Raw genomic sequence first — 11804 nt, forward strand, 5'->3', positions numbered from 1 at the left:
TCTTTGCCTTCTGTGACACCATCAATGTCAGATCCCCACCGGGACTCCTCCCAGTTTATCCTGTTGCTGGCCTATGTCATGGAGATCCTGCAGCTTTGGATCAGCAGGACTGGTCCTTTCACGCAGCCCCATCATTCACAGATGACATAGATTTGGGGGTGGGCCAACTCAGAGCCCTGAATCTGGGCCTGAATAGTAGTTGAACTGATCAGCGCACCGGCTCTCCCTTGTCCTCACTATCACCTCCCTTATCCTAGCACTGCCCGGCTAGGCTACCCAACACCACCATCAGCAAGAGGCAAGGTCAGCTCTTCTGACTCCCAGAGGTGGCGAGGGAAAAGGGTGTCACCCCTGCAACCACACCACTTCACTGCAAACAAGTGGCTGGGCCAGCTCGCCTGCTCTTTCACCCTCGGGACCAGCTCACCTGCACCCCCTCCACCAGGGCCAGCTCTACTGGGCTGCTCAGGGGAGGTACAGGGCCTACTCTCCCAAGTGCTGCAGCCAGTGAGGGACAGGGCCAGCTCTCCTGCTCTCATGACCCGGGGGCCAGCTCTCCCGACTGCCAGAGTCTCCCTGATGCTCGCCACCAGTGAGAGATGGGGCCAACTCTTCAGAGTGCCACAGCCAGTGAGAAGCCTAGCCAGTTCCGCACAGCACCTGGACATCCACATGGTCAGAGTGGGTGCCCCTACCATGGATATCTCCATGTTATCCAGTGGTAATATGAGCCTCAGACACTGACACTGAGCCCTGCTACTGAGTAGCCACAGAACTAGACATGGCCCTCAGCAGCAGCTTGGGCTGGAACTTCACCATGGCCCCAGGTAGCAGGGCCGGCCACTCACAGAAGGCTGCTCCTCTCCACCTGGAGTCTCCAGTTCCATCTCTCTTCAGAATGTTCAAGCTGCTCTGCTTCTCTTTCTCTCCCATCTGTCCGCCACATGCTTGCACGCTGTGATGGCCCACTGCAGGCTGGTCCCTGGGTGACATTCTCCATCTGGACCACCTATGCTGTGTCCTGGAGGCCAGGTCTTCGGGTGACAGATCTTTGTCTTGCTCCTCCCTCGCCATGCTGCACGGTGGTAGGCAGGGCTCTGTGTGTCTCTGGCCTGCCCTGTGCCACTGGGCAGAGGACAGGTCTGTGGTTGTCTTTTCCTACCCACAGATCGTGGCATGGCAGAATCCAGGTCGCTGTCTGTCTTCCTCCTGCTGCAGCTGCACTGCCTGGATTTGATTGATTTGATTTGATTTTTATGAGTCCTAGGCATAAAAGAGCTTTGGCCACCAAACCGGGCATCAAGCACAAAGGATTGTCATCAGTCTGCTCCTGACTGAAAGAAAAACAACGCCATCAACAAGGTGTTTCCCTGACTGTTTGCCAGGGGGCATATTCACAGCATCTTTAACCTGAAAAATAAAAGTATCTGTTAATAGTTTTGTCTAGAATTATTGTACCTTTTTTTTCCTGCACCATCTTGCCTCCATCCTGTTTTACTGTCAATAGCATATGTGTTGATAACATTAGTATCATGATTCACATGTCTGAATGACATTATTCAGAAGAAACATAGAAAGAAAGAAAGAAAGAAAGAACGAAAGAAAGAAAGAAAGAAAGAAAGAAAGAAAGAAAGAAAGAGGAGATGGAAGGGGAGAGGAAGGAGGGAGAGGGGAGGAGAAGAGAGAAAAGGAGGGAAGAGAAGTGGAGGGGAGGCTTCTTATATCTTAAAATTTCAAAGGTCACCTTGAAACACCAATGTAATAGTAATAATCATTCTATTGTATTAGAGAGGTCAGCTTGCTCCTCCAGTGTTAATATCTAATACTGAGAAGTTACCTCAATTTATTTTCATGGACCTGTAACCAGAAAAAAAAAAACTGTTATTCTATGTATAATTTGTGTCTAGCCTGACATTTGGAGAACAGAGAAAATTTCTGATGCTCTTTATTTTTCTACTTTGTCTTGTCCTTCAGAGCTTTCAGTGTATAGGAATAATGTTCCTCTGTACAGGTGTTATCAATAACAAATCTCCAAAATGTTTATTTAAAAATTTATATAATAATATCAGAACAACTGAGATGGAATCCGAATACTAGTTATAATTAACTGGTATTTATTTACCAAAAGAGTAGGTCTTGATATTAGGAATGAGCCAGGACAGAAAGCTAAAATATCAAAAAGAGCAATGTTTTACATCCCTGTCCCAAAGGAAAGTATGCATCTTAGGTATAAAACATTAATTATTGTAGGGAACTAAAAGGGAAGAATGATAGAAACACAAAATACCATTCTTATAGACATCCAAAACTTCAGCAAAACCTTTGCTTTTGATACGGTAAAATCTTTTATTTTGATATTTGAACCTATATTATTTCTTTTGGTAGAATTGGAATTTATGTAGTTATAAGTTAATATATAAAATTCTCTTTCTCTCTCACACTGTACAATAGCTCACCACCACAGCCCACAGCAAGCACAGAGCCTGCACATATTAGATGCCCAAGGCTCATACTTAGAAGAAATAAACAAATCCAGTGGGAGGAAAAATGTTTTGACATGACTCTTTTTCTCAGTGCAAAGATACTGTGAAAATATCTATCACTTTTTCTTACCTGTCTCAACAACTTCTTCCTCCTCCTCCTCCTCCTGCTCCTCTTCCTCCTCCTCCTCCTCCTTCTTCTTCTTCTTCTGTAGCTGCTGCTGCTGCTGCTGCTTTCACGTATGTTCATGCTTGTGTTTATGTTTATTCCTATTCATCTCATCCCAGAGCTATGTTGTATTCAACAGAGTTCACCAAGGCATGGTCCCAACCTCATGTGACTTACAATCTGTTGGGGAAACAGACTTAAAACAAAAAACTCACCATAGAGCAACATGGGAGGGACAGTACCTAGGTAAGGGGAAAGAGGAAGCAATCCACTTGTCTCCTGCAGCGATATGAATTGTGCTTTGGCAGGCAACCTTCTAAGGATGATAGGAAATGAACCTTTCAGAACTGAATTTTTGTTTTTATAATCAGTTCATTGAAAATGAAGCCTGTGCTGGATAGTTTTATGTCAACTTAACACAAACTAAAGTCATTTGAGAGGAGAAAACCTCAATTGGGAAAACGCCTCCATCAAATTGGGCTATAGGCAAGCCCGTAGGGCATTTTCTTTATTAGTGATTGACGGGAGAAAGCTGGGCACGATGGCGCAACCTTGTAGCCCAGCACTTGTGAGGCAGAGGCAGGAAGATTTCTCTGAGTTCGAAGCCAGCCTGGTCTACAAAGTGAGTTCCAGGACAGCCAAGGATACACAGAGAAACCCTTTTTTTGTGGGGGGGGGGGGAGGACAAGGGAGGGCCCATTGTGGGAGGTGTCATCGGTAGGCAGGTGGTCCTGGGTGCTATAAGCAGGCTGAGCGAGCTGAAGGGAACACACTCCTCTGTGGCCTCTACATCAGCTCCTGACTCCAGGTTCTGTCCTGCTTGAGTTCGTGTCCTGGCTTCCTCCAATGATGGACTATGATGTGGAAGTGTAAGCCAAATAAACCGTTTCCTTCCCAGCTTGCTTTTAGTCATGGTGTTTTATCATCACAGCAATCGTAACCCTGACTGAAACAAAACCAAACTAATTTGACTGCTTTGTCCATCTAATCCCTTTAAGTTCTTGATTTAAGCATCACTCAGAAGTTTCTCTACTGATCCCATTGTACACACACACACACACACACACACACACACACACACACACACACACACATTGGATTAGGCAGTTAGCTGAAACCTTCCACTAGACTAGGAAGCCTATGAAATAAAAAAAAAAAAAAAAATCTCTAGTTTCTTGATTATTATAAATTCAGAACCTGCAACTATTTCTCATGCACAGTAAGCACTCAGGAAATATTTGATGAAAAACTCCTTTACCGGTGTATATTTTTTCTCTCTTTTAGAACCCAATTTATCTCCCTCTTCCATTCAATTAATAGAAAAATTATTTCCCTCCTTAAATAATATTATTTGCCTTTTCTTGCAAGACTTTTTCCCCTAATTGCCCCAGACACCGTCAAGCAATACCTGGGAATGAAGTGCATCTTTCTCGTTTGTATCCAGGGGAGAACTGACCCCAAGGAGCATGCCTAAGGTTGCTTCTTCTGCTCCCGCCGCAAGAGGCGAGTCTATTTGTAGGCTCCCGGAACTGTTTCCCCACGGGGTTTCTCCTGCCTTCTGTATACACAGAATCCAAAGAATTTAGGCTGAAAAGGAAGACTTTCTCTTGGAGAGTAGTTTAAAATGAATGTTCTCAGGGGACTGGCAACAGGTCAGCATTCACTTTCTGTGCCCAAAATTAATGCTTATGCTCTGCTTTCACTTACAAGGAGGAGGGGAAGGAGAAGAGTAGGGTCCCGGTTGAAGGCTTAAAGTGGCGCAGATGCTTAAAAATAGAAATGCAGGAAGGACCCTGAAAGCGTTCTGGTCCTGAGGCACCAGAAGTCTCTGAAGCCAGTGGCTCCCAAGTTTGGTGCCTCCTCGGGCATTCTGGCAACCAGGGAAAGATATTTTAAGTCATGGCAAGGCATGCTGGCAACCTCAAAAACCACACCCTTTGAAAGTCAACCTTGTCTGCCAGTGTGGGGCAACTCTGACAGAGACACGGAGCAGGGAAAAATGGGCAGTGCCATGGGCTTGCCAACCCCACAGAAATGCTGTTGACTTCTTTTAAAACACATGTGATTCGGACAAGTGGCTTATTCTTGTATTTATTAAATGTTCTAAAAACTGGAAGAGTCAATCAAATGTGGGTGTTTCCAGCTGTCCAGATGTGTCCTAGATTCGGCTTGAATGTGAGGGAGAGACTCAGATTGACTTAAATATGGAGTGTTTTTTCACAGTAGTAATAACATTTCTGAATTACATGCAGTCTTTCACATGACCCTTGAAGAAAACAAAGAGTATATATAGTTACTGAGGAGGAATAATATTGGTTCTTACAAATATTAGCTAAAAGTAGACATAGCATTAAACAAAAGGAGTTTAAAGTTTCTCTTACTAGCTTAAGGTTTCATACATATAAGATGAGCTAGGCATGGTGGTTAATGTTTGTAATCATGACACTCAGGAGGCTGAGGCAGGAGGATTGCTATAACTTAGGCCAGCCTGGGCAGTATAATGTATTTAAGGCTAGAGCCTATGGGGGAGGGGGAAGGAGGTAAATGAATAAAAAAAATGACAACCAGAAGAAAATATAGGGATTTTTCTTAGTATTAGATATCTATTTTCTTTTGCAGTTGTAATACATAAAATGTTATAAACTGTTATATCAGTTTTAACAACTAATGGAAATGGAATGTCCTAAGGTTTCCTGTTGGTTCTTATTCCAACTGAAAATAAAAATTAATCTTAGTTTCTCTCTCTCCCCCTCTCCCTCTCTGTCTTTCTTTCTTCAGGGTTCAACCATTTTTTTGTTCCTCTTAAAGACTTATTTTTGACTGGACTCCGATCAGAAGTAGCAGCTTTCAGCGGGGAACAACCTACGACTCTTGGCAATCCGTTCTTAGCATTTGTCTCTGGCTTCCTTCATTCTCTTGGCCAAAAGCTTAGCACATTCTGTAGCCTCCTCCTTATTTTCCTTAGTGCATTGTTTCTTCAGAGCAATATGTCAGCACTTGTGTTACAGGACGCGTGGAGTAACAAGACGCTACCTCTTGGGTGCTCTGGTCCTGGGCTTCTCATCTTCTTTGTTTTAGGACTTTCTGACAGCACATCAGTGGACATCATCCCCTTTAAAGAGATTGAGAAGCTTTCAGATTCTACTAGTTCATTAGTGCCTAATGGCTGAGGCACAATAATATCCATCAAGTAATATCCCTCTCACCTTTTTTTTTTTTTTTAATAATAACTGAGTTGAAAAAACTCAGATTGGCATTCATAATGCATCTTTGAACAGACTTGCTCTTCCTCTCTCTGGTTCTCCCTGGTCTATAACAAGAATGCCCCTTACTCAGTAGCAGGCACACTCTTATCATGGGTCAAGATGCCTTGTTTCATGGAGAAACCTTGTCTGTGGTTCCCACCACTGATTCAGACCACGTAACTCTTCCACTCTTCACCAAGAGCTTCATCGGCTACTTCCATTGTCATGTGCTCTTCATGAGAAGCACATAGCTTGCATTCATTGTGCATTTCAGTGAGCTCCCGACAGCTGGTGACTGCGAAGGAGATGTTCGTCTTCATCATGACATGCCTAACTCCCTAGAGGTGCCACAAAAAAAAAAAAAAAAAAAAGAGTTGAAGAGAGGAATGCTACCTTATTGGCTCTTGACTCTTGACTTGATATCAGCAGGTAGAAAATTTCTAAACGACCCAGATTTTAGCATCAGTTCTGGCACTTTCTGTTCACTTGGAAAACAAACCAAAATTCTTATTACAAGATGGAAAACCCAATATATCCGTGTCTGAATGGTACAACAGATTGACCAAAACATCAGTTTTGCACTTCAGATATGTATAAGTTTATTTGCTGATTAAGTAAAGACCAAATTAATTTCTCTAAGATTCCTGTGGGGTGTGTGTGTGTGTGTGTGCGCACGCGTGTGTTTCTGTATGTGTGCAAGTGGGTAGGTGCGCATGGCTGTGCAGATCAGAGATTGGCAGCAGTGTTTTCCTATTTGCTTCTTCACCTTTTTAGACAGGGTCTTTGACTGACCCTGGAGTTCACTGATTGGCTAGCCTTGGGCTGGGCAGCAAGCCCTAGAAATCCTCCTGTCTCTTCCCCAACTCCACCCACAGTGCTGGGATTGTGGGTACTCATGCTTGTGTGGTGAGCACTTTACCAACTGAGCCACCTCCCCTAGTTCCAAAGATTCCTCTTCCTACTAATATTCCACCTGTAATGATTTGAATGATAATGTCCCCCATCTATGATCTTCAGGTGATGGCACTGTTTGAGGAGACTAGGAGGTATGGACATTTTGGAGTATGTCACTGTGGATGGCTTTGAGAATTTTAAGACTCATGCAGTTTCCAGTTGACTCTCTGCTTCATGCTTGCAGTCCGAGATGTGAGCTCTCAACTTCCTGTTCCTGCTGCCATGCCTGCTACCAGCTGCCCCTGTCCTGCTATCATGGACTCCAACCCTGTAGAACTGCAAGCCAAAATAAAGCCTTTCTTCCATGACCATGACCATGACCACGACCATGACCATGACCGTGGTCATAATGTTCTGTCGAAGTAATTAAAAAGTGACTGATATACCAAATGCAGATGGAAAACCACTTTGGTGGCACCAGGGCGCATGACTGCCTAAGTACACAGACCAGCAGCTTCCTCTCTGCAGCCTTCTAAGGGTCTCTGGAACCTCATAAGCCTAGAAAATTCAGCAATTTAATTCTGTGTTTGTTTTTGTTTTCACAAGGGTGTAACAGTAAACCAAACAAGAAGGAGGAAATACCGAAAATACATCTGCTAATATTTCAAATATATGATAATATTCCAAAGGCATAATCTGTACCTTAGAAAGAAAACAAAGTACTTGAACCTAGACACTTGAATGAAGTCACTACAGAAGACATATAGTATGAGAAGATAAACTAAGAAAAGATTAAGTCTGAATCCTTTATGCTAGTGACAGTATGGACCAAGTTCCTTACTGTAAGTCGATAGGTTTCTACAAGCCATAAAGAAATGACTCACAGTGACATCTACAACACTGAAGCCTTTGGAATCGTTCAAGTCTTAAAGCAAAGCCAGCCTTGGATTCCAACTTAGAACTGTGCAGACGGAGCCAGCCGTAAGGCTTGCCATCTGGTCAGAAACCAAACTCGCTCTGGCTCTTGCATGAATCCGGGCAGAGAAATCTGCAACACAACCCAGTCCCTTGTGGTTGACATTGGTTCGTTCACTCTGTGTCCCAGCTGTAGCCCCCTCCCCCATTCCCTCCCAATCCCCCCTCCCTCCCTCATCTCCTCCCTGCCCTTCTCTAAGTCCACTGGTAGGGGAGGTCCTCTTCCCCTTCCATCTGACCCTAGTTTATCAGGTCTCATCAGAACTGGCTGCAATGTCCTCCTCTGTGGCCTAGCAAGGCTACAACTTCCCTGAGAGGTGGGAGGAGGTCAAAGAGCCCAACCTTGGGCAGAGTGCAGGGAATCATATGAAAGAAGGGGGAGTTAGTAAGATCTGGAGAGGATGGGAGCGCCACAAAGACCAAATACATCTGGGCACAGGGGACTTTTCTGAAACTGATTCTCTAACCAATTACCATGCATGGATATAACCTAGAACCCCTGCTCAGATGTAGCCCATGGCAGCTCAGCATCCAAGTGAGTTTCCCTAGTAAGAGGAACAGGGCCTGTCTCTGACATGATCTCAGTGGCCATGCCTCTTCTATTTTCTTTACTTATGGATAAGTTAAACACCACACACACACAATTGTTGTGAGTTAAGGATTCATGTAACCCATGCTCTCCTTCAGTATTTCTGTACCAACCCAGAAACTCATTAACATTAACTCCATGAAAAAATAAAATTCAAGTAGGGCTGAGGAGATGGCTCAGTGTTTGCTATATAAGCATGAGGACTTGGTTTCAGATCCCCAGAACACATGTAAAAAGCCAGGTGCAGAAGCATGCCTGTAAACTCAGTGCCTGGTGGACGGGGCAGAGCCAGGTGGACCCAGGGGCTTTCTGGCCACCCAGTCTGGCAGAAACACGGAGCTCCGGGTTCAGTGAGAAGCCCTGTAGCAAAAATAAGGTGAAGAGCAATAGAGGAAAGGCTTTCAGCATTGACCTATGACCCTCACACGCACAGGCACAGAAGAACACAGCTTGCATACATATGTGCATGCACAGAAACACGCCGTCCACACATGCATATAAAAATGTCTGCCAAGTCATGAGTCAGCTTTCACTACACCTAATGAGAACCTTCTAAAATGGTCTCCCTATTTTCACCTTCATTTTGAGAGGAAGATCATCTACTCAAGATCCGTGATCTCACTGGCCTCAGAAATCCTGGCCAAGAGCTCCAGGGAAGGTTAGATGGTTACTTCGGGTATGGCAAGCCTTGGCCAGCGCAAAGCCTATGGGACATGCCAAAGCTCGTCATTAAATGCAATGCTAAATACGTTTCGATACCAGAAGGAAAATCTCAAAAGTTGGAACCCAGCAAGCTCCCAACCTCTGTTCTCTGTAGCATCTCGAAGTAATTTTTTTTCTCCAAGTAGAATAATCATCTGTTTTCTAAACCAGTGGTTCTTAAACTACAAGGTTGCTAACCCCGAAGCACCATTATTACCTAGGCGCTTGCTCATTAGAAAGGCAGGTTATCTGCCACGCCCTCCACCAGCTGAAGCAGGCTCGCCAGGTGCAGGGACCCAGAAGTCCTGTTGGAACAAGCCCTCCCAGGAATCCTAATGCATGTCAGCCTTGACAGTCACAGCTAGATGTGCTCTGTGATCTAGAGCATTCAACTCCTCCAGGATCATGAAAGAAATGCAGAATCTCAGGCCCAATCCAGACCTATGGAGCCAGAAACTCCACCGTGGCAGTCCCTGGGTGATCCGCCTAAACGTTAACATTTGAATGGTACACTCAAGGATGAAACTGAGAAAGCAAATCTGAATGTTTAAATTAGTATGGCACTCTCTTATACCTCCCTTAGTGTGAGGGCACGTGTGTGTGTGTGTGTGTGTGTGTGTGTGTGTGTGTGTGTGTGTGTACTATCTGCTGTCTTCCTCAGTGGTTATACACTTGTTTGTTTTCTGTTTTGTTTTAAAGCAGGGTCTCTTGCTGAACCCAGCACTCACAGCTTACTGACCAGCTAGAGCAGGTGGACAGTGAATTCTAGGTACCTGCCTGTTTCTGCTCCCACAGAGTCACAGACACAGTCTAACACGCCTGCTTTTACCGAGTCCTGGAGATCTGAGGTCATGTCGTCCTGCTTGCACGGCAGGCAATTTACCAACCAGGCTGTCTCCCACACTTTCCGTATGCAGTTCTCCCAGTGACCTTGTGGACCAAGTATGGCGGTAAATTTCATTTTACATATGAGACACAGGAGGGCAGACAGTTGACCAAATGCCACAAAGCCAGCAAACAAGGAATCCAGGATAAGAACTCGGGCAGTTCAAATCTGAACTGCAGGCTCCTGGCCACCATCTACAACAAGTAATTCTGATTGTAATTCCGTCAACTTCCCCCACACATAATACTGCCCCCTAATAATTCATTCATAGTAACCAGCTGAGCCTTTCCCTAAAACTAAAGTAATGTATGCATATGTTTTACCTGGTTTAAAAAAAAAACATATATAGAGGTATATTTTTATGCCAACTTTGACCTGTTGAGACTTATGGTGCAAGGCTAATGAATGTAGGCGTGCCGTACATTCTGAGCCGGTGAATAAGTGGATGGCTTTATTATCATATGCTCAGTTTTGCAGGAGCAGAAATGAAATGCCTGTTTCCATACTGAGACCTCAGATGTTTCCTGTATATCTAAACCCCGAGCTTAGCCCAGGAAAAGGGAAGGGGACATTGGAAGAATGGAAAGGTGGCTGTAGACATCCTGAAGAGTGAGGCCTTTGTGCGAGGAAGAATTTTCACTGGAATGTATTCGGGAGGACCACAGACTCAGACGGATAGATATGAACATGCATAATGGATATACACAAATAATTAAGCAATCGAGATTAATCCCAAAAGTGCCAGAACTTCAGAGCTAGCCCGTCCGTGTTTAGATTCCTTTCGAGTACTTCCTGCTGAGTACTTACGTGGGCGGGTTGTAGCTGCGGTTCTTCCTTCTTTTTCACACAGGAATGGAGACATAGTCTCTGGCTTGATACCAGCAGCTGCCTCACTAAGGGTGAGGGAAGTCCAAAGAGCCAGGAGAATCACAGAACCTCCCTTAGCATCACGACCAACTCCCAGAGTCATAGAGTCATAGAGGGACAGAAGAGCTGATTTGAATGATATGGACTGTCTCTGACACCTAGGTGACCCCTCCTTAAATGTCTGCGATCGAGAAGTCCTCATAAAGTGACTTGGCTTCATGCATACTACTGGGGGCAAGAGATTTCCTTGGAATTTTTATGGAAAATTATAAATTTCTCACAATGGCTTCCATACACACATATATATCTGAGAGCCGGTCCCCCCCCTTTCTCTCCCACGGCTTAAATTTTTGCCCCTCAAAATTAAAAAAAAAAAATCAGAATTTAATAAATAAATGAAGTGACAGTATCTAGGAAGACAAAGTTACCATATCATCTGTTTAAGTCATGAAGATATTTCATCAACAAAGAAACCACACTCTTAAGTATTTTAAGTATTTGTTTGGGGTGTGTGTGTGTGTGTGTGTGTGTGTGTGTGTGTGTGTGTGTATGCTCGCACCTGAATAAATATGCAAGTGGAGGACAACTTCCAATCTTGTTTCTAAAACACCATCCACCTTTTTATTTTTGAGTCAGGGTCTCCCACAGGCCTACAGGAATGAAACTGCCAAGTAGATGAGGCTAGCTGACCAACAAGCCCCAAGGATCTGCTGGTCGCCTCCTCCCTGTGCTGGGATCTCACACTCAGAATTTTGCTTTTTACGTGAGTCCTGTGCTCAAGCACAGGGACCCTTGCCTGCCTGACAAACACTCTTGACAAGTGAACCAACCACCTGGAGGATCTCCCAAAGCCTCACAAGTCTCTCATCTGGGCTCCAGTATCCAACGGGTTTTCCTTGAAGTGTTTTGAAGAGATCAAATGGTTCCAAAGAAAACCGACTTCATCCTGAACCCCCGTTCAGACTTGGAAGGCTTCTTTGTCAATAGGATGCTCTAG

General features: G+C 44.5%; 1 pseudogene; it reads right to left on the bottom strand.

The window, feature by feature from the left end:
• Positions 1 to 5678: 5678 nt before the first annotated feature.
• On the bottom strand, positions 5679 to 6214 carry LOC129683814 (40S ribosomal protein S6-like; annotated as a pseudogene).
• Positions 6215 to 11804: the final 5590 nt, after the last annotated feature.

Source organism: Psammomys obesus, unplaced genomic scaffold (genome assembly GCF_907164565.1).
Source record: "Psammomys obesus unplaced genomic scaffold, mPsaObe1.curated_primary_1811, whole genome shotgun sequence".
Taxonomy (NCBI): Eukaryota; Metazoa; Chordata; class Mammalia; order Rodentia; family Muridae; genus Psammomys; species Psammomys obesus.